This window comes from Narcine bancroftii, chromosome 6 (assembly GCF_036971445.1).
Source record: "Narcine bancroftii isolate sNarBan1 chromosome 6, sNarBan1.hap1, whole genome shotgun sequence".
Classification (NCBI taxonomy): domain Eukaryota; kingdom Metazoa; phylum Chordata; class Chondrichthyes; order Torpediniformes; family Narcinidae; genus Narcine; species Narcine bancroftii.
This window is the reverse complement of record NC_091474.1, coordinates 200,568,629-200,593,620: the sequence shown is the minus strand read 5'-3', so window position 1 is coordinate 200,593,620 and position 24,992 is coordinate 200,568,629.

Sequence of the window (24,992 nt, the reverse complement as noted above, 5' to 3'; positions counted from 1 at the left end):
TAACAAATTGATTTAACATGTTAACAAATGTAATCATGTCAAGATTTCCTATATTGTTTGAAATGGGCCAATGTTATTTTCTGGACACTAACATTGTTCCATCTTGAATAAGACCATAAATGTCTCAATGAGATCACCCCCTCATTCTCCTAAAGGGCAGCACGATTGGCGTAGCAGCTAGCACAACACATTTACAGCACCCATGTTTGGGAACTGGGTTCAAATTCCACAATGTCTGAAAGGAGTTTGTACATTCTCCCAGTGTCTGCATGAGCTTTCCCCAGGGGCTCTGGTTTCCTACCATTATTCAAAACATAATGGGGGTGTAGGTTAATTGGATGTAAATTGGGCAACACAAACTCATGGGCCGAAATGGCCTAACCCTAACCTTAACCCTAACCCTAATGGCCTGTTATCATGTTGTATGTCTAAATTTAAATTTAATATGCTATAGGTGCGGGATTTTTTTCAAGACAACCTCCGAGAGGCAGTAGGTGAAGAGTAGAGTTCACTCAAAGAAAGAAGGAAAAAGATGTAGTGGCTATGTAGCGGGCCGAGTGGGCGCTCAGCGTGGTAATGCGAACCGCACGGACTTATCTAAGGGCTGGTATGCTAGCGGTACTGTGTGCCAAGGGACGGCACGTTGATCAGCTGGATCCCCTGCTGCATGGCACAGGACATTAACAAGCCTCAGTTTAAACCTGCTGGTCCCATGGACCAGCAGTCGTCCCTTAACAAGGTCCCACCTTGTCCTGTGGAGCCCGGGACAGGCAGGTAGGCACCAAAATTGGTGACCCTGATGTGATACAAACATGCGGCCTTCACCAGGCTCCACCAGGCCATTGGACTGCAGATATATCTCCCGCGTCCTACGAGCCTCCTGTATCCGCAGTCTAATGGCCTAGTGGAGCATTTCCACCGACAGCTTAAATCTGCGCTTAAGGCCCGACTCACTGGCCCCAACTGGGTTGATAAATTACCATGGGTTCTGCTGGAGGTACGCACGGCTCCAAATGAAGACTTGTCTGCATCATCTGCAGAGTTGGTGCATGGTGCGGCCCTTATGGTTCCAGGAGATGTTCATTTCACAGCCAACTCTGACCTGGATTTCCTTCAACAACTTCGCAGTGGTATTGCTAACAGCAAGCTGACTTCTACCAAATGGCATAGCAACCCTAGACAACAAGTGCCCCCATCACTCCAGAACGCTGACTTTATATTTGTTCATAGACAGGTCCTAGGGGCTCTGTTACAAAAACCATACGAAGGACCATTCCGCATCATTAAGAGAGATGGAGTTGTGTATACCTTGGACATTGGGGGACATTCACAACTATTCAGCATAGACAGTCTTAAGCTTGCCTATACGGACCCTACTACACCCATTCAGTGCCTTCAGTCTAGACGACATGGGCGTCCGCCTAAGACGTGTGTGTCTGGCGTTTTATTTCGGGGGGGGGGGAGGTGATATTGCATTATTCTAATGCTTACAAAGCTTTTCCTTGTTTGTTGTTAAAACTGTTGCTACTGAGCTGTTTTATTTTTAAATGACCAGTAATCCAAAAAATTTGTTTATCCAACACAGGCCTGTCCTGACCATTTTGGATAATTGGAGGTTTACTGTACTGGCAAATTTAACTCAATAATTTTGTGATCATTGGTCATGGTTCCTTTACTCAAAGCTCTTCAATTACCTCTGGTGCATTACAGAACACCCAATCCAGTACAGTTGATCCCCTCATGGGCTCATCAACAAGCTGCTCCAAAAAGCAGTTTTGTAGGCTTTCTACAAAATAATTCTCTTGAAATTCAGATCCAACCTGGTTTTTCCAATCTCCTTGAATATTAAAATTCTCCATGACTACCATAGCATTGCCCTTCTGACACACCTTTTTTTAAATTTGCTGTTATAAATTGTTGTCTACCCTGGCTAATGTTTGGAAATCTGTATATAATTGCTAAGAATGTCTTTTAGCCTTGCTATTTCTTGACTCAACCCACAATAATCCTATATCTTCTGATCCTATGTCATCTCTTTCAAATGATTTAATGTTGTTCTTCCTTACCAACAAAGCCATGCATGTCCTTTGCTTACCCTTCCGATACACTGTGTATCCTTGGACATTAAGCTTCCAACGACATCCATCTTTTAGCCATGACTCCATGATGGCCACAACATCATATCTGCCAATGTGTAAGTCTATTTCAAGGTCTTCCACTTTATTTCTTATGCTGTATGCATTTAAATACAAAATCTTTAGCTATTAATTTGTTACTTCTGACTCTGTGTCCCTGTTGCATCATGACTCATCCCACAGGCTGCTACTTGTGTGCCATCTATTTAGTTCTCTGCTTCTTCATTTTTGTTTTTGCTCTCTGTGAATCTATTTCCACCCCGCCCCCCCCACCCCACCTCCACCAACAGCATTAGAAAACCTCCCTGGCAGGATATTGGTTCCCTTTAAGCCAGGTGTAACTCGTCCCACTTGTACAGGTCATCCCCTTCCCCAGAAAGCTTCCAAAAATGAAAGAACTCAAACCCTGCACCATCTCCTCAGTCACTAATTTCTCTGCACTATCTTTCTGTTCTGACCTTCCCTACCTCATAGAACTGGAAGATTACCATTGATGGAGGTCCTGCTCTTCAGCCTCTTTCCTAACTCCCTAAACATACATTGTAGGACATCTATCCCACTCCTACCACCAATATCTACCATGACCTCCAGCTGCTCACTCTCTTTCTTAGGGACATTCTGCACTCACTCAGAGAAATCTTGGACCACAGCACCTGGAAGATAACACACTATCCTAGAGTCACTTTTCAAGTCAAGTCACGTCACCTTTATTTCATGTTCATTCCATGCTCGCACATTAAAGATGCGAATGACCATGGAGCATATTTACATAGATAGAAGTTAGAATAGAAGTTAAACATTTTAAACATATTAAAATATTATGACATAAACAGTAACAGTCCACGGTATCCTACAGGAGCCTGATGGCGTGGGGGGAAAAAAACTGTTGCCCAATATGGGCGTAAGGGCCCAAGTGCTATGGTACCTCCTACCAGATGGCAGAAGGGAGAACAGTTTACATGAGGGGTGTGTGAAGTCTTTCATAAAGTTTATTGCCTTTCGCCTGCATCGAGTGATGTAGATGCCCTTCATGGTAGGAAGAGACCCCCCCCCCCCCAATGATCTTTTCCACTGACTTTACTATCCTCTACAGGGTCTTGCGGTCCAAGGTGGTACAGCTTCCTAACCTGGTAGTGATACAGTTGCACATGATGCTCTTGATACATCCTCTGTAGAATGTAGTGAGGATGGGAGATGGACTTTCCTCATCCTTAACGGGAAGTAGAGGTGCTGCTGGCCTTTCTTGGCTATGGAGGTAGTGTTAAGGGACCAGGTGAGATTCTCTGCCAATGCACTCCAAGGAACTTGATACGCTTGATGACCTCAATGGCTGAGCCGTCAATGGTCAGTGGAGGGTGCCCCCCCCCCCACCAGGCCCCCTTGAAGTCAACAAACATCTCTTGTTTTATTAATGTTCAGATATAGGTTGTTGGCTCTGCACCAGTCTGTTAGCAACTGCATGTCATATCTGTATGCTGACTTCACATTCTTACTAATAAGGCCCACCAGGGTCATGTCATCAATGAAATTAATGATATGGTTCGAGCTGTTTAGCTGGACAGTTGTGGGTCAGCAGAATGAACAGCAGTGAACTAAGAATGCAGCCCTGGGAGGCCCCTGTGCTCATTGTGATAGTTTTGGAAGTGCTGTTACCAATCCAAACTACTTGAGGTCTCCCCGACAGGAAGTCAAAAATCCAATTGCAGAAGGAAGTGTTTAGACCCAGGAGGCTCAACTCCTTTATCAGGTACTGAGGTGTGATTGTGTTGAATGTCAAACTGAAGTCAATTAACAGCATTTGAACACGAGTCCTTATTTTCCAGGTGGGTGAGGGCTAGATGGAGGGCAGTGGTGATGGCCTTGTATGTGGAGCGGTGGGGGGGTCCAGTGACAGGGGCAGAAGAAGCTTGATGTGCCCCATGATGAGCCTCTTGATGCACTTCATGATGATGGATGAGAGTGTGACAGTTATAGTCATTGAGGTAGCAGAATCTCCAATGTGTTCCTTTGACTATGACCATAGAATCCCCTACAACCTGACCTAATCCTTTCCTTCTGAAGCTCAGAGCTGTCCACAGCGCTATTGGTCTGGCTGCTGTCTGGCCCAGATAGGTCATCCCACCATCAGTATCCAAAGGAGTATTCTTGTTGCTGTGGGGAATGCCTATTCCTTTCCCTTTCCCTCTCCCAACTGTTTCCTAGGTACCTTTGTCCTGCCTCATGGTGTGATTGCATCCCTTTAACTCTTTTCTGTCTCTACCTCAGCTCCCAAATGATCTGGAGTTCATCCAATTCCAATTCCCTTCGAGTGCAGGAGCCGTAGTTGTGTGTGTCTCTCACAGGTGAAGTCACTAGGGATATTGTGGTCTTCCTGGACTATCCACATTCTGTAAGAGGAGCATGTCCCTGCCCTGTCTGCTATTTGAATTAGGAAAAACAGTCCTTACCTGACCTCGACACAACCTCCACCTCAACCTCTGCTCACAAAAAGCTCTCGGACCAAAGCATCAAACTCCCACTCCTATACTCATTCTTTGCAGAAAATTGTGGGATTCAATTTAGAAACATCTTTGATCTCTCAGCTCTCCTTGATGTTGCTTGCCAGGAACAAATGGCAAATGTGGATTTTTTTCAGAATTTCTTACTAATTCACCATTCCTTTGTTTTTTTCAACTTCTTTAACTTGCTTGTGTTCTTTATACACCTTGCATATTATCTCCTGATGGTTATTCTGTTTTAGCAACCTCTTCAAGTTTTCAATCTAGAAAAGGTTGGACAAGTTTCACTATGACCCAAATTTGATCTGCATTGGTACCTCCCCAAGATTGGATCTTGTAAGAGTATATCAGAAATATTGTGGATTGGTTGGCTTCTTACTAATTTTGGGTTAGTTATTACTCTAAGGGTTAAAATGTATTTCTTGCAAGCAAATTATGTTTTGTGACTTTCAATAAGATTGTTTACATATTTTTTGAGTGTCTCCATAGTCTTCAAGCCAAGGTTACAGCTGGATTTTCAGCCATCTTTGAGATGTTATACCAGTTAGTTAGTTTCTTTGTTCTGCAAAATGGTAAGGGACTTAAACAATAAAAGTTGTTGGAATAGTCTAACAGGTTTATTACCACCTAACAAAGTTAAATGACTTGCAACAATGTATAGCAAGTGATAATAATGTTTAATATAAAAAAAAGAAAGCTCAACTCAACTTTAATATGAATTTATTTCAAACAAGTCATAGACAAGAACAACATTCTAATTCCTGCAAGTGATCATAAAGGGAAATAGTCACTACAATTACAGTTGGTGTATTTTCCATATTAAAAGTAGTGTTTTTTTTTAATTCTCCCACTCTATAATCCTTAAACTGTTAAAACTAAAGCATGGAGAAAGGAATCATATGGATTAAATAAGGAGAGTGCTGATTTTTTTCTGTGCACTGTATTATTATTACTCTCAATCTATCAGCATTTTTGCCCTTGAAGGCACTGGAGTCCCATAACTGACTATGGTGGCATTTAACAGAAATTGTAAAGATGTACCAGAGGTAAGTAGCTGTTATACTCAGAATATTTACATTTCAATTTATATTGATTAGATTTTAATATGTATATTTAACTTTTTTTAAATATTCTTTCTTTTTTATTTTTTTATGGCTCTCCTTAGGAGAGTTGGCTGAAGGGGGGGGGATTCTTTTTTTTCTATATATAGAAAAAAATGTTCATGTTTAATTGCTGTATATGTCATATTATTTGTTTTTTGAATGAATAAGTAAAGTTTAAAAAAAAAAGAATTAGTGCTGTTGTGTTGAGAAAGTATCCGATTCAGTGGGTTCACAGAGAAATGAGTCTGGACACAATGGTTTGCAATCACAAGTAGCTTTTATTAACACAACAAATTATAAGGGAGCATGGGAAAAAGTTACAGGAATAAAACACACACATGCAAAATGTATAAAGGAGCAGGGGAAAATATTAATGGGAATAAAACACACATTCACAATTTATAAAAGAACGCAGGAAAATGCTAAACAATACACAATTACTAATTCACATATGTCACTGGTCAGACTGGTAAAGGCTTGGGCACAAGCCCCCACCATGTGTGGATCCCCTCCCCTGCAGACAATGGGGCACCTCCCCGATTTGGTGGGTCAGCGGGATGCCTTCATGGCAGACCTGGGACTGGGTGGTCACTGGTTGGGCTGGTAATGGGTCAGGCACAAGCCACCACCACATGTCGATCCCCTGCCCCTGCTGGACAATGTCTCAGACTTTTCCAGAGTCATGCTATGAGCCAGACCAGAGAGCTTGCAGCTGCTGTATTTCACCAGCATGGAAACTGCATCCCTGATTTTAAGGTCAACCTTAGTGCCTCTTGCAGTTTCCAACATTCATTTTGCAGGGATTCTATCTCCCTGTCTTTCCAGGTCGCTTGTCCTTGGGCAGTTAGAACTGTCTCTTGCAGTTCCCAATATACACCTTGCCAGGATTCTATCTCCCTATATTTTTGGCTACTTAGCTTGGACGTGATAACCCACTGGTGCCTGATCAGGGGTATTAATAACCATAGGATGTCACCCTGACTTCACCAGGCCTCGGGAAACTTCAGTAATTCCAGTTGGGAGACCACATGGTATCATATCTTTTGCCCATGGGCAATATCTTCAACCTCTCATTCCAATTGACTCACCTGGCATGGCCTGTAATCTCTGATGGTCATTGATCCACCTGGGGATTTTAAACTCTAACCTTTGGATCCCTTTCCTACTTGTGAGTCACCTCCTGTAGTCCCAGTTGGTGAGCAGGTACACATTAAACTATGCATCCCACAGGACTCCCACACACACAGTTATCAATAAAATCTCCCACAGTTAAAATAATCTTCGACACCCACATGGTTAAAACTCCATATGTGTCCAGTCGTAACTCCTTGAATCCTGTTTGCGGCACCAATTGTTACATTAAGCATCAGATTCAGCGGGTTCACGGAGAGACGAGTCCAGACACAAGGGTTTTCAATCTCAAGTAGCTGTTATTAACACTCAACAATTTATAGAAGAGGATGGGAAAATGTTAACAGGAATAAAACACACGTGCACACTTTATAAAAGAACAGGAGAAAACATTAAACAGTACACAATTCTTAATTCACACAGGGGTATACACATCTTCCTGGACCTCTGATCATTGGGAGGTGCTCTGGTACAAACAGTACCCATAGGGGCACACACATTCCCAAACCCCTGTTTGTTGGGAGTGGCATCGCTACTGCAAGTATTGATCTGTAGCAATACTACACCTTAGCTTCAGTGCAGTGCACACCTTACCTGCAACCCTTCCAAGCGACATCCACAGTAGTGACCTGGCATGGAGTGATACCTGGGCCTATCACCACAAGGCAGAGAGAGAAAGAAATGCATTCTGTGCTGGTGCTAAATAGAGTGCTGCCAAAAGTGATGCTGAGTGATTTGAATAAGCCAAATGGCAAGGTGTGCACTAATTAATGACCAGAGCCTAACCTTGACTGGCAGGTTATATAATTAGTGGCCAGAGCCCAACCTTGTTTGATATGTATTGTAAATTCCAAATAAGTTCCAGATGGGGGAGGACACATGACCACCCACAATACACATATTCCAGACAAGTGGGGGGGGGGCACATTTCCTCCACACAAGTGCCTCAGATCTACCAAAGGAGCACATGAAGGCAATCCTTTCAATAAGTAAGGAGTGCAGAGTATCCCAGGGTACTCATCTGCCTGTCTCATCAAGCATCTACTCACCTGTACCAGAACCTATGAATCCCATATTGATCTCATCAAACACCATAACAAACACCATCAAAAACCTATGAACTGTCAAAAGACAGTCAAAGGGTAAAATCACATTGTTTTATTAAAAATTTAAGTTTAACTTTAAGCTTATGGTCACATGCAATGCTCGAGGTGGTTTTGTGAATAGACCAGTAGACATTGCATATATGGTACAGCAAGTAAGATGGCACAAAATTACAAAGTCATCCAAAAATAGTTCAAAGAAAACACATGCACGTATTTGATCATAACACATTACAGGTGGACCCAGACTTAAAATAAAGTTTGATTCCGGGACTCGCGTCATAAGTCAAAATTATTGTAAATTGAAATCAGGTGAAAAAAACATGAGATTTTGCCAAAAAATGCAAGAACAGAACCATCTTAACTTTGAAATATTTTATGTTGGGACATTGTAAGTAAGTCTATCTATATAGTGACATATAATTTGTGATTTTCATACTTGGAGCTTGGGAAACACCGTCTGATTCAAATGTCCACATTAATCTCGACCTCATGGATTTTTTAACCAAGTCCCATGTGGAAGGCTGGTCCAGCACTGTCATGCCAAGCATAGGTACACCACAGGTCTGAATGTTCAGCCACTCCTGTTTATGTTACTTTAAAAAAATATATTTTATTTAATCAACATATATAAGATCAAAATAAGTAGATTGAAAAGTAACCTTTATACAATATTAACAAATATATGCTGAAGATATATAGAAAATATATATTGGTAACTGTGTGTGTGGGAGTCCTGTCAGGTGCATAGTTTAATGTCTAATTGCTCACCAACGGGGCCAGCAGGAGGCAACCCAAAAATAGGAAAGGGATCCCGGGGTCAAAATTTAAAAACCCCAGATGGACCTATGACCATCAGGGATTACAGGCCATGCCAAGCATTCAACATGCATCAAAACAATGACCAGCCTATGGAAAAGTCTGTAAAAAGTGCAAAGGACACAATCTCTATGCAATGCAATATTTTTCCAAATGGAAACAAAGCAGAAGTGGAAGTGTGCACACTATAGAAAAACCTGCCCTCGGTGATGCATTCTTTGAGGGCATGGTGGCACAGGAACGTTTCAGACCAACAGACACTCAACAGCCAAGCATGAACAGAGTTGAGCAGGACAAGTGGATGGTGCCATTGCATGCAAATGGAGCAGATATTCCTTTCAAGCTGGACACAGGGGCAAGGGTCAATTTGATCTTTGGGTGTGACATCAGTGCAATGTACATAAAGCCACAGATCCATCTAAATTCTGTTCAGCTCAAGGCCTACAATGCACAGCAGATTGACACAAAAGGCACATGTAGACTCAAGGTGAAAGTTAAAGGTAAAGAGCACCATCTCACGTTTGCAGTAGTCCCAGATGGACATGAATCACTGCTTGGTGACAAAGCAAATGACAGCTTAAGGCTAGTCAAGAAGGTGTTCTGCATTAACAGCACCAATGCACAGAACAATAGAGGAAATACTGGATCAATTTCCAGACATCTACAAGGGGTTTGGTGTTCTACCATTCATCTATAAGATACAGTTAAAGAAGGATGCACAGCCAGTAGTGAATACCCTAAGGTGGGTTCCAGCACCACTAAAAGAAAAGCTCTAGCAGGAACTTGACCAAATAATGACACTAAGGGTCATAAAGAAAGTGGAGGAGCCCACAGAATGGGTGAATTCAATGGTTTGTGTCAAAAAGAAAAATGGTGACCTAATCATGTGCATGGACCCAAAAGACTTGAATGCCAATATAAAGAGGGAAAATTATCAGATTCTAACCAGGGATGAATTTTCATGTGAGATGGCTGGTGTAAAATTTTTCACTAAATTGGATGCATCCCAGGACTTTTAGAAAATAAAACTACATTCTTTGGCTTGGCTTCGCGGATGAAGATTTATGGAGGTGTAAATGTCCATGTCAGCTGCAGGCTCGTTTGTGGCTGACAAGTCCGATGCGGGACAGGCAGACACGGTTGCAGCGGTTGCAGGGGAAAATTGGTTGGCTGGGATTGGGTGTTGGGTTTTTCATCCTTTGTCTTTTGTCAGTGAGGTGGGCTCTGCGGTGTTCTTCAAAGGAGGTTGCTGTCCGCCGAACTGTGAGGCACCAAGATGCACAGTTTGAGGCGATATCAGCCCATTGGCGGTGGTCAATGTGGCAGGCACCAAGAGATTTCTTTAGGCAGTCCTTGTACCTCTTCTTTGGTGCACCTCTGTCACGGTGGCCAGTGGAGAGCTCACCATTAAACACGATCTTGGGAAGGCGATGGTCCTCCATTCTGGAGACGTGACCTACCCAGCGCAGTTGGATCTTCATCAGCGTGGATTTGATGCTGTCAGCCTCTGCCATCTCGAGTACTTTGATGTTAGGGATGAAGTCGCTCCAATGAATGTTGAGGATGGAGTGGAGACAAACGCTGGTGGAAGCGTTCTAGGAATCGTAGGTGATGCCGGTAGAGGACCCAGGATTCGGAACCGAACAGGAGTGTGGGTATGACAACGGCTCTGTATACGCTAATCTTTGTGAGGTTTTTCAGTTTGTTATTTTTCCAGACTCTGTGTAGTCTTCCAAAGGCGCTATTTGCCTTGGCGAGTCTGTTGTCTATCTCGTTGTCGATCCTTGCATCCGATGAAATGGTGCAGCCGAGATAGGTAAACTGGTTGACCGTTTTGAGTTTTGTGTGCCCGATGGAGATGTGGGGGGGGGGGGGCTGGTAGTCATGGTGGGGAGCTGGCTGATGGAGGACCTCAGTTTTCTTCAGGCTGACTTCCAGGCCAAACACTTTGGCAGTTTCTGCAAAACAGGACGTCAAGCGCTGAAGAGCTGGCTCTGAATGGGCAACTAAAGCGGCATCGTCTGCAAAGAGTAGTTCATGGATAAGTTGCTCTTGTGTCTTGGTGTGAGCTTGCAGGCGCCTCAGATTGAAGAGACTGCCATCCATGCGGTACCGGATGTAAACAGCGTCTTCATTGTTGAGGTCTTTCATGGCTTGTTTCAGCATCATGCTGAAGAAGATTGAAAAGAGGGTTGGTTCGAGAATGCAGCCTTGCTTCACACCATTGTTAATGGAGAAGGGTTTAGAGAGCTCATTGCTGTATCTGACCCGACCTTGTTGGCTTTCGTGCAGTTGGATAACCATGTTGAGGAACTTTGGGGGGCATCCGAGATGCTCCAGTATTTGCCAAAGCCCTTTCCTGCTCACGGTGTCGAAGGCTTTGGTGAGGTCAACAAAGGTGATGTAGAGTCCTTTGTTTTGTTCTCTGCACTTTTCTTGGAGCTGTCTGAGGGCAAAGACCATGTCAGTACTGTAAATTCAATACACCATTTGGCTGATGCTTCTGTTTAAGGATGCCTTTTGGAATTTCCTCAGCTCTGAAAGTGTTCCACAGGACAATGGAGCACATCATAGAAGGCATGAATTGGGTACGTGTATACATGAATGATATAATCCTATGGGGATCTACACAGGAGCAACACAATGCATCCAGAATGATTGATTAAGGCTACACAGAGCAAACTGTTAATTTGGAGTGAAGAAAATCTCCTTTCTGGGAGATAAGCTGTCGGAGGCAGGTGTGGAGACGAACAAAAACAAAGTGAAAACAATTCTAGAGATGGCCGGATCCATGGTCAAAAAAGGCATATTGAGAGTGCTGGGAATGATCATTGGTAAATTCATGCCCAACCTGTTTTCCAAAACAATGTTGTTACAGGACAAATGCGAATTCAAGCGGATGGTCAACCAGGAGGAAGAATAGTGATGCCCGAAGATTATTTTAACGACAGAACCAGGGCTTTTGACGCTCTTTACCTAACAAGAAAGACAAAAAAACAATCTACTGATGCTTCGAAAGATGGAATAAGTGCCGGATTCCAGGCTGTGGGAGAAGATTTGAGACAAGTACTATTCGCATCAAGGATTATAAGAACAACTGAATGTTGATAGACACAGATAGAGAAAGAGTGTCTAGGTCTGGTTTATGGACGAGAAATTTCAGAGCTATGTGTATAGTCTACCAGCATTCGAGGGAGAGACAGACCACAACTATTAATAATCATTATCAAGAAAAATCCCAGTGAGATGACACAGTGAATCCAAATGCTGATGATGAAGCTACAACGTCATGACTTTGGATTGGTTTACACACCAGGGAAACCTATAGTATTAGCTAATGCATTATCCAGGGCAACAACGCAGGTCGAGGCAAGGCAGATGTGAATCTCAACATGAAGCTGATCACTGAATCTCTTCCCGTATCTGACATGAAATCCAAGAAAATTGCAGCTGAGACAGTAAAAGTCATCAAGAATCTGAATAACGGTTAACCTAGTGATGAATGTCAGCAATACTACAGCATCAGAGCAGAGCTGACAATGGGCTTCTACACAACAGAGCAGGATTGACCTTCCTCAATCACTGCAACAAAATATCTTGAAAAATATGGAAGAAAATGCAAAAGGAGGGCCAGAACTGTTGTTTATTGGCCAGGGTTAAACGCTGACATTGACAGGAAAGTTTCAAGCTGTGAGACCTGACTGAAACATCAGGCAAAGCAGCCAAAGGAACCCATATTCATAACCGACTTACCAGAGGAAATATGGCAGGAAGTTGGGACTGATCTATTCCACCTGGATGGAAAGAATTACCTGCTAGCTATTGACTCTATCGAACTATCCACTGCTTCCCAACATGTCTGCTGCCTGTGTGATGAAATATATGAAATCGATCTTTGCAAGACATGGAATTGCTCAAATTATCTACAGTGACAATGGACCATGCTACAGTTGTAGAGAATTCCAGAACTTAGCGGAAGATGTGTGATTTCAAGTCCTCTGTATCCACAGTCAAATAGCAAAGTAGTGAAAGGAGTTCATGTAGTTAAACAGCTGCTCAAGAAAGCACAAGACAGTGACTCAGATCCTCTGTTGAGTGACCAAGCTTCACCACTTGAACATGGCATGTCACTCGCTGAACTCGTGTTGGGATGTAGACTACACACCACATTTCCCTACTCTGCAGACCCAAACAAGAACAGAGATGTCAAACAGAAACAAAAAAAAAATCTGCAATGGAGACAAAAAGCAAACTATGATAAGTTAGCAAGAAGCTTATGGCCACTGGGCACAACATGACACAATGAGACTCAGAGATTCCAACACCTGGGACCAGATGCCATTGTTCTGGAGGAAGTAAATCCAAGATCCTCCACTGGCAGAACAGAGGAAGGTCAAATACTGAGGAGGAATTGAAAGAGCCTGCTGAAAACACAAGTGATGCTACAAGAACAGACAAATGCAGAAGACCCAGCCTGTATAACTACAGAGGAAACACCACCAGTGCTAGACAGTAGTGGACCAGCAGAGCCGACACATGCACCTGTGTTGAGAAGATCACCACATATTATCAAAGCACCTGGCGGGCTAAATCTCTAAAAGAAAAACAACTGGGTACTTAAAAAGTTTGTGCTGGTGATGTTTATGTTTGTGTTTAACTTTAAATTGAAATTAATTCTGTATTACCATGTAATGTTGAACATCTTAAGGAAAGGGGATGTGATGATTGGGAGTTGGTGATCCTCCTGACCACTAGAGGGCATCAGGGACAAATATTCCAGCTTGGGTTAGATGCAAAATGGATGTACCATGAGGTCATGAATTGTTTATAAAATATGATTAATACAAATAAACCCAAGTTTCTTTAATACAATAAAAGAAACATCACACAACAGTGACTGCACTTTCTGAGAAGACAGAAGCGGGCAAGGCTACTGGGCACCATTATGTTAACCTTAGGTAGGAGCTCTATTGAGAGCATCCTGCTGACTACATCACAGTGTGGTGCTGCTGAGAAATGTATCAGAGATCAATCCACAGGACCATAAGAGTGGCAGAGAGGGTCATAGGAATCTCCCTCACCTCCATCATCATGATCTTCTGGGATCATTGTCTGAAGCAGGTGTACAAAATCATTGAGGGGCCCTTCCACCCTATACACAGAATCTTTCAACTGCTCCCATCAGGGAAGAGACATAGGGGTATCAGAGCTAGCATCACCAAGCTGAGGAACAGCTTCTTCCCATGGGCAGTGAGAATGCTGAATAACTAAAGGATCTGCTCACACTAGCCATCCGAGACTCTCAGATGTACAAATATGTATTTATTTGGATGAATGAAATACTTGTCCTGCATATGTATTGTTTGTCTGTATATGTGTTTGTCTGGTTGTGTGTCTGCATGTTTTGCACTGAGGACCGAAGAATGCTGTTTTGTCAGGTTGTATTTGTACAGTCAGATGACAATAAACGTGACTTGACTAGTGTAACACCATTACAGTGCCAGTGACCTGGGTTTGAAACACCTACTGTTTACAAGGAGTTTTTACGTTTTCCCCATGACCTGTACGAGTCTTCTCCAGGTGCTCTGGTTTCCTCCCACATTCCAAAGATGTACATGGTTAGTAGATTAATTGGTCACATAGGGTATATTTGGGTGGCATGGTCTCAAGGGCTGAAGGGCCAGTTACCATGCTATATCTCTAAATAAAAATAAATAACATGACATACAGTATTTTGTGAATGGCAGGATTTTTATGTACACAGGGACCTTGAAATGCAAGGTCCTTGAAAATATAAAGCATAGCTTTATATTTATAAAGCATAGCTTTATATTTTTAAATTGAAAGCATAGCTCCTTGAAAATGTCTCCTTAAGTGGATAGGATAGCGAAGTAGGGATTTGACATACTTGTCTTCAAATGCTGAGACATTGAATATAAGAGCTATGACAAGAGTTATATCATGTTGCCACTTTACAAAACAGTGATCAGTCCAAACTGGGAGTCTTGAATTCATTTCTGGATGTAGCAGGCTTATACAATGTGCAGAAGAGATTTATTTGAATGTATCCTGGAATGGAAGGCTGTAGTTATAAGGGAGGTTGCATTGGGTGGGTTTATTCTCACTTGAATGTAGGACCTCAGGGTGGCTTTATCAAGATTATAATATTATGAAGGGTGCAGAGAGAGTATTTTCCTCCTGGATAGGTGAATTTATAACGAGAGGGTATAGTTTAAGGTGAAAGAGGAGAAATTTAAAGGAGATATGAGGGGAGTTAAACAAAAAGGTCTACAGATGCTGGTGTTGAGTGCAATACACAGTTGTGCTGGAGAAACTTAGCAGGTCACCTTTTTCACACAGAGGGTTGTGATCGTATGAAATATGGTGCCGGGGGAATAGGGGAGGCAGATAGAATCAGAGCATTTAAAAGGCTTTTGAACATTCGTATTTGAATAGGGAAGGAATAGTGGGATATAAAAAACAATTAGATGACTAGCACAGTAGCAGGATCTTCTGGCCCACAAGTCCATGCCCCCAAAATACATCCATTAACATATAACCACCAACAATCCCCATACATTTTTTAAGTGTGGGAGGAAACCGGAGCAATCAGAGAAGACTCATGCTTTACTAACAGCTCCAGATTTGAAACTGAGTCGTTGGTGCTGTAAATATACAGCACAACCCACTACACTAACTGTGCCATCCAATTAGGATATATGTTTAATGCCAGAAAAAGGGATTAGTTTAGATGGGCATCATGATTAGTCTGGATGAGTTGGACTGTAGGGCTCACCCTGTGCTGTAGAAATCTACAACTCTGGTGATTAAAAAAGACCAAAAAATGAATCAAACCATGCATTAAACTTTATAGCACAGTATATCCATATTTAAAATATTCTGGAACATGACTTGAGAATCATGGTGATGGTTATATATTACTTGAGCTTTGTTTTGTTGTTCATGACATAATGTGAATTTCTCCACAAGATCGCTGCTTATCGTCACTGCTGGATAGCCATAGTTTAATGTGCTTGTACATAATTCATGATCCTAAACCTCGTTTAACACAATTGTAGTTGTCAACATAGTAAGAATGACTTTCCTGAAATATACTCAAGGGTTGCCTCAGGATCACTGTAGTAATATGTTTGACTAGAGACTGCTTCTGAAGAAATACTCCCGTTACAACATTTGATTCAGTCCTTCATAAAATTTGTTACATTAATATTTTTCTCACAGTTTGCTTGGGAGATGGGTATGCTTTATATATATATATATATATATATATATATATATATATATATATATATATAGTGAAGTCTGTAGATGCTGTAATTATAGTAAAAACACACCGAAATGCTGAATGAACTCAGCCGGTCTTTTCAGCGTCTATAGGAGACAAAGATATACTGCTGACATTTTGGGCCTGAGCCCTTCTGCAAGGAATATGCAAATATATATATATGTTCTGGAGCCTCATCCAGTGGAAAATAACATAGAGCACTTCCTGTCACAGTTCACTCTCTAGCAGATTTTACTTCCTGAAGATGATGATGGCATCAACTTGCAGTTATACTAAAAGTTTACAGTATATGTTTTATGGCCTGTTGCATCCATCAGTCAATCTCCTCAGGAGAGTATAATGGGGAATAAGGAAATAAGAGCAATTAAATTCTTACTTTAGTTCAGTTTTCACAAGAGAGGATACAAATAACCTCCCAAGGATGTTGGGAAACATAGAGACTAATGCAAGAGAGGAGCTGAAAGAAATCGGTATCTCTAAGGACATGGTCTTGGGGAAATTGAAGGGATTGAAGGCTGATAATCTACATCCTAGGGTACTTAAGGAAGTGGACATTCAGATAGCAGATGCTTTAAGAATTATTTTCCAGAACTCGATAGACTCAGGATCAGTACCCATAGATTGGAGGGTAGCTAATGTTACCCCACTATTTAAAAAGGGGGGTAGAGAAAAAACAGGGAATTATAGGCCAGTGAGCCTTACATCAGTAGTGGGAAAAATGATGGAATCCTTTATTAAGGATGTAATAGCGGAGCATATGACTAGCAGAGAAGGGATCGGACAGAGTCAACATGAATTTACAGAAGGTAAATCGTGGTTTGCAAATCTATTGGAATTCTTTGAGATGGTGAAAGGTAAAATAGATGGGGGAGAGCCAGTGGATGTGGTGTACCTGGACTTCCAAAAGGCCTTCAATAAGGTCCCACACAAATGACTGGCATGCAAAATCAAGGCTCATGGGATTGGGTGCAAGGTATTGATGTGGATTGAGACTGGCTGGCAGATAGAAGACAGAGAGTTGGGATAAATGGCTCGTTTTCTGAGTGGCAGGTGGTGACCAGTGGGGTGCCACAGGGATCTGTACTGGGACCCCAGCTGTTCACAATTTACATTAATGATCTAGATGGGGTGATTGGATGTAATATCTCCAAATTTGCAGATGACACTAAGCTAGGAGGGGTTGTGTGCACTGAAGAGGGTGTCAGGAAGCTCCAGTGTGATCTGGATAAATTGGGGGACTGGGCAGATACATGGCAAATGCACTATAATGTGGATAAATGTGAGGTTATCCACTTTGGTAATACAAATTGGAGGGCAGATTACTATTTGAATGGCAATAGATTGGGAGATGGGGAAGTGCAGAGAGACCTAGGGGTTCTTGTGCACCAGTCACTGAAGGCGAGCATGAAGATACAGTAGGCGGTTAAAAAGGTAAATGGTATGTTGGCCTTCATATCAATAAGGTTTGAGTATAGAAATAAGGATACCTTACTGCAGCTGTACAGGGCCTTGGTGAGACCACACCTGGAGTATTGTGGGCAGTTTTGGTCGCCTTATCTGAGGAAGGATGTTCTTGCTATGGAGGGAGTGCAGAGGCGATTCACCAGGCTGACACCTGGAATGGCAGGAATGACTTATGAGGAAAGATTGCACAATTTGGGATTGTACTCGCTGGAGTTTAGAAGATTGAGAGGGGATCTCATAGAGACATATAAAATTATGGCAGGACTGGACAGAATGGATGCGGAAGGGATGTTTCCAATGGTGGGAAAATCCAGAACCCGGGGACATGGTTCGAGGATAATAGGCAAACCATTTAGGATGGCGATGAGGAGGAATTTCTTTACCCAGAGGGTGGTGAATCTGTGGAATTCATTGCCACAGAGGGCAGTAGTGGCAGGTTTATTGAATATATTTAAGAGGGAATTAGATCTATTTCTTCAGTATAAGGGAATTAGGGGTTACGGAGAGAAGGCGGGGACAGGGTACTGAACTTTAAGATCAGCCATGATCTCATTGAATGGTGGAGCAGGCTCAAAGGGCCGAGTGACCTACTCCTACTCCTATCTTCTATGTTTCTATGTTTCTATTAGTCATGCACCATTACCTTGACTTATGACCCTGATTCCCTCATGCCCATTCTCTCTCACCCCATGGCACAGCAGCTGGTGGTATCCACATCAAAAGTGTTGACTTGCATTCTATGGGTCAGCATTTGAATGACTTTGCATTCTTAAAGGGGAGCGAACCATGATAATTTTCTTTTGTAGCAAGTGTGGCCCAATTTTATGTTTTGTGACTACTAAAATGGCATTCATTCAATACACCTGGTCATGTATTTCCAATTTCGCTTTTAAGAAAAATCAAGGTGAAATGGATGATAGTTACCTCAACTGGATGAGGCAGAGGTAGAAAGAAGAGTGAGAATGAGTGATTGAGAAAGTGTGAGAGAGAGAGAGAGTGTGAGAGAGAGAGAGTGTGTGAGAGAGAGAGAGTGTGTGAGAGAGAGAGAGTGTGTGAGAGAGAGAGAGTGTGTGAGAGAGAGAGAGTGTGTGAGAGAGAGAGAGTGTGTGAGAGAGAGAGAGTGTGTGAGAGAGAGAGAGTGTGTGAGAGAGAGAGAGTGTGTGAGAGAGAGAGAGTGTGTGAGAGAGAGAGAGTGTGTGAGAGAGAGAGAGTGTGTGAGAGAGAGAGAGTGTGTGAGAGAGAGAGAGTGTGTGTGAGAGAGAGAGAGTGTGTGTGAGAGAGAGAGTGTGTGAGAGAGAGAATGAAGGGGAAGGCAAGATTCTATCTTTGGTTTTCTCCACAGTTGTTTATAGTCAATGAACCAACCTTGTAATCTTTCCTCATAATTAAATTCTTGATATCCAGGTGAAAATTTAAAATAATTCTTACCCTCTCTTGCAGGAGCTCTAAATAAAAGTAACATGAAAATATCGCAACTTCAACCAAACTGCATGGATGCAGAGAAGCCACAAACTATTTTCACCCCAAACTCTCTTTAGAACAATCATCAGGGAAAGGACAGCCTCAAGCCAGGCCAGGGAGCAAGGAGTTGTCCTTGAAGTCCTTGAAGTCTGGTCTCAATCATGGCACTGTTTGAAACTGTTTGATAGACCATTCCTTGATGGAAGAAGCTGGATTGATTGAATTTGTTGCCTCATTTTAAGTTTTCTACCAGTGGTAAGAGAGATCTTAAAATCCTGTAACCATGCAAATCAAAGTCATTACTTCGAATTTAGCAAATCTGAACCATGAAATCCAGTTACTAAAACATTAAAGACTTGAATAGCAGCTTGGCATAATAAACAGACAATCGTGGAAATAAAGTTAAATGACTTATTTTACTTTTTCATCTATTTTAACAGTAACTACATTAAAAGCAATGCTGGTGCTATTTTTCTCCAATGCTTTAAGATGTCTGCTCTAAGTAATCTCAGAAGTATTTTGGAGGGCAGTGGTCGCTACTACCTGAATTTAATGCCAGGTCTTAGTCTTGATCTTGGAAACCTTTTCCTCTACTGATCAAAGTCCATGCTGACACATTGAAAGTGGTAATGCATTTGATCATTGATGTCTACCATCACTGAGAGGAGGTTCTCAAGATATGGGAAGTGGTCCATGTTTTGTCAGAGGGCAGTGTGTTGCAGTGGGGGGAGATTGGTAAAGGACATTTATTTTGGGGATGTGGAATGCAAGGCACATTATCTCCCATAGGAGAGTGAATCAGTTGACAGTCTCCATCTACTGCTTTTCATCGATTCTGCTTGACCTGCTGAGTTCCACCAAGACATTTGCATACTGCAACAATCCCCACCCATCCTCTCTCTGCAAATTTCTTCAAATTCATTAGAAGGATGAGCAAATCAACTTCAGTGTCCTCCCTAGGCCAATATCCTCAACATTGAACCCTTAATTATTGCCAGCCAGCCACATTGGCCAGGCTATTTCACTCACATGCCTGGCACCAGACTCCTGAAATAGACTTTCTATTTTGAATACTAGGCTGGGAAAATATTACCAATAAGGCAGAAAAAGAGATGCAGGGATATACCCAAAGATTCTTTGAAGAAGTGTAACATCCCCAAGGACTCCTGGGGCCTCAGACCCAGGACTATTCGAAAGGCAGAACAGGCATTTTGGATGGTATTGAGGAAACATGCAATTGGAGCACATAGAAGTCCTGTGCAGAAGGAGTGTACCACTTCACAAACTACTCAGCTGTCTGTTCTCTGGTCAGAATATGCCCCCTCCATCTCTGTCTTCTGTCTTCTATGAATAAGCTAGTTTTGAATCCAATTCACCGTCTTTAATCTTCTGGATCAAACCAACAAGAAGAACTTGCTGAAGGTTTTATTGAAGTCCATGTAGAAAATATCTACTGCCCTAGTCTCATTCATGATTTTTGTCAATTCCTTAAAAAGCTCAATGAAATTTATAAGATGTAACCTGCCATGCCGACTATCCTTGATAAATGCATGCTTTTCAAATGCCAGTAGTCCTATTCCCATTATTCTATCTTCTCCAATTATTTCTCCCCACTGATATAAGGCTCCTTGGCATACAATTTCCTGGTTTGCCTTTATTTTAAACGATAGAATATTTTGCCAATTCTCCAGTCCTCTGGTACATTGCCGATGTGCAAAAGGACATTGACTGCATAAAAAGAGGATGCAATGATCTTTAACAAGGCTCTTGCCTCTTTCAAAAACCAGGGACAGACACTGTTAGGTACTGGGGACATCCACTTTAATATTTATCAAGAGGTCCCAAACTACTCCTTGAGGTCAACATGCCCTAAATTATCTGCATATTCCTTCCTGATCCCATTATCCTACATGCCCTTCTCCTTGGTGAATGCTGATATGAAGTACTCATTTAGTACCCCACCCACTTCCTCTGGCTCCAGACGTAAATTCCCTCATGTTCTTTTAAGTAGTCCTACCTTTGATTAGGTACTCTCTTATTTTAATGTATGAATACAAACAATTTCTAATAAAAAACGAGAGAAAAACACAATAACATTAAAATGTATTTTAAGAAATGTTGGATATCTGTTTTCATTTTATATTCTATGATTTGAAAGGTCAATTTAAAACTTATTCTGTGGTATAGATTTATTTTACTGTGCAATATTCTCTTGTTTTATAAACTTGTTCTTCACAGTAAAATGAAGGCAGTGGAACAGGAGTTTCTCTATTCAGTAAGAAACACAATCCTCTTGTATACAATGCTTAAGATAATTATACCATTATCGTCATTGACAAGACTCACAATTAACTATCCCCTTTCTTTTCCTCTCCTTCTATCTCCTTTCCTCCAGCTCACTATCCTCTTCCCTTCACTCTCCAATCAGAGAGCTCCCTTCCTCATCACATCAGCTTTTTTCCTCTTCTATCCTCCCATCTGCCTGTACATCTTCCTCCCTCCTCATCTCTTCTCCCCCCCCGACCTTTTTACTCAGGCACCCAGCTGTTGTTAAGCTCATTCCTCGACGAAGGGCCCAGGCCAGAAATATTGGTTTCCTTTTACTTCCTATAGATGTGGTGTGACCTGCTGGCATCACTAGGGTTGATGTCACCCAGTACGGTAACTCACAATGTCACCCACCTCCCGTCCCACCACCCCACATGGATCTACTCCTGAACCAGACCATACAGAATACTTAGTAATGTTTTTTTGTAGTTATGATACTTGTAAATAATAATTTCAGTGTCTTAAAGAAGCAGCCTCCATTCTCAAAGACCCTCACCCCCCAGACCATGGCCTCTTCACTCTGCTACCATCGGGAGCCTAAAGACGAGTACTCATCGGCATAAGGATAACTTCTTCCCTGCTGTCATCAGATTCCTGAATAATCAATGAACCAGACACTGCCTTACTTTTTGTGCACTATAATTTTTTTTTATTTTTCTTGTATTGTTGTGAGATGGTTATAGTATGACTGTTTGCACAATGCTACTACTGGTGCACGACACCGAATTTCATGGTGTGAACATGTCAGTAAATTCTGATTCTGATTCCCGTAAATCACTGAATGTAATGGCAATAGTAGTGAGATAAACAACTCGCAAAATTAAAATTACACCTTTAAATTACAAATTGTAAAAATATATAATATGTAGTTCTAAATTACATAAATGTAATATTTCTTGGATTATATGGATACTAACAGCAAAAGTGTTTTGTAAAACCTTTCTACATTGAATTACAACATTATTAGTTACAACATTTTTAGTACCTGACCAGAAACCTTTTCTGATTTTTCTCCTTCTTTTCCTTTAATTACTACTTTATTCTCAAAAATATTTTTTGATCCAGGTTCACATATACTAATGACCACAATAAAACACCAGAAAATTTGACAAATCCAGTGACTATAAAATCACCAGCAGCAATGAAAACAACAGCGCATGCTTGTAGCACTTGTAGACGAAACCATGCGATTCGAAGAGTGATTGTAATTGGGTAGTAATGACAATTCTGACCAGAGTGCATTAGAAGGTTCAAAAAGTAAATTGGCTTTGAGTTTTAGGTATATTGATACATGTAAGCTGGTCTTACGAAAAATGTTTTTGATATTTTTATTTAAAATAATAAATTTCTGCTGAAACACTAAAATTTTTTTTATAGACAGCCATTTTGGTGTCACTCCCTCCGATGGTGTCACCCAGTGTGGTCCTCACCCCCCTAGTGATGCCAGTGTTCACCAGTAGATTTGTGTATTGCACTCGACCCCAGTGTCTGCAGACTTTCATGTTTACATCACAACCACAGGTACTCCCCAACTTGCGACCTATGTGACTTAAGTCCACATATAGGACCAAAATTTTTTTAAAATATAAAATTTACCTGGATTATGTGGTATTTGACAAACTATAATAAGGAATAACAGGGATATATGGCATGTAAGATCCAAAATGTGCATACTTACCTTGTTAGTTGTCGTTCCAGGGTCTGTAGACTGGGTGCAGCCATCTTGACTCCTGTGCACATGCAGACTCTGGGATGCCGACTAACAAGGTAAGCATGGACCAGAATGTAGAATAATTCACCAAGGTTGAGCGACAAATTCAGAAAGCTTTAAGTCTACGATGAACAAAAGATTTAATTAAAAAGTTGGCTTTAAGACCTCGGTACTCCAGGTGCACTGGAAAAATTCTAACTTGCCCCATTTCAAGATACAACTGGTCCTTCGGTCCCAATTACAGTTGTAAGTTGGAGGGCACCTATATACAGTTGGTATATTACATCACACAGTAGGAGCTCATGCCCAGAAATTGATTTGTATAGCATTGAATTTTTCTCAGAGAAAGTCTTGTTAAAATATAACAACATGAGAAATAAAAGCAAGAATAGGTTAGTTAATATCTTGTTTCTGCTCAAGGTTAGCATAGCATTCGATGTGATGGTATTACAGTGCCAGTGACCCCGGTTTGAATCCGGTGCTGTCTGTGAGGAGATTTTACATTCTCCCTGTGACCTGCATGGGTTTTCCCTGGTTTCTCCGTTTTCATTCCACCTTACAAAATGTATGGAATTGTAGGTTAAATAAGTGTAATTGTGTGTCCAGGGTTTAAATAGTCAGAATTAGTGTCTACTGTGTTGTAAAAAAAAAATTATTCACTGACTTCACATCTTATCCTAAACAATTTTCATGCACTCATTCCATTAGTCCTGACTCCTCAACATCTGTTGATCTCTATTTTCAGTCTCTTGAAAGACTGAGGCCCCACACTTTTTGAGTAGAAATCTGTCACCATCAGGGTGAAGACATTTCTTTTCATTTCTGCCCTGAAGGTCAACACCTCATTGTGAAATAATGATTCTTGGTTATGGGGATCCCAATTGGGAGATCATCGACTTCACATCTACACTGACATGCCCCACAGAAATGTAATATGTTTCAATGAGAGTGCTCTCATTCTCAAAACTTGGGGGATTGCAGTCCCAGTTTGTTTAATCTCACATCATACTGCTGTCGCTTTTTGGCAAGTATATAATTCCTTAGATTAAGAGACCAACCTTGTAGTCTAGATGAGGATTCACCAGATTCTTTATATAATTGTAGATATTTCCAATCTAGTATTCACATCTCCTTGCAATAAAAGACTAACATAGAATCTAATTCTTTGCTGAAACTGCATAATTAGCTTTTAGTGATTCTTATGCAAGGATATCCAGGTCCCTCTGAGCACAATATCTTTAAATCTGTTACCAACTGTTAAATATTCGGTGTTTTTGTTTTATTTTACCACCAAAGTGGATGACTCCTATTTTCCACATTATATTACATCTAATGTGCCCATTTAAAAAATTTAACTATCCCTTCCAGCCCACAAGTCTTTGCCATTCGAAGACCCCATTCAATCTACAAACCCTGTGTGCTATTGAAGGGTGGTAGGAAACCGAACACCTGGAGGAAACCCATTGTGACATAGGGAGAATGTACAACTCTTTACAGACAGCACCAGATCCGAACCCAGGACATTTACTGATAAAACCAAGCAAATCTCAATATTGAGAAAACATGATCCATACTCACAAGTAAGACAATTTCCTGGTGTTAGAGATATGCAGAAAAGGCATAATTATTTACAGAGTGCCCATATTCTGACATAACTTGGAGATCAAAGCAATGATTGCCATGGAAAATTTTCACTCAAGATCAGACTATGTCATGTTAATTTTCTGATTTTCTCACCAGTAACACTCTGGCGATATTTGAAGACCAAAGTGAGTAGCTTCAGAGATTACGGCAGATTTTTCAAATAGCTTCAAGAAACCAGAGGGTGAGCTAAAACTGAAAATGATTAGTTTTTCTATAACTTAGCTGCTGAGATACATATACAGTAAAACCCCTGTTATCTGGAATTCAAGCAACCAGCAAATAAATAGGT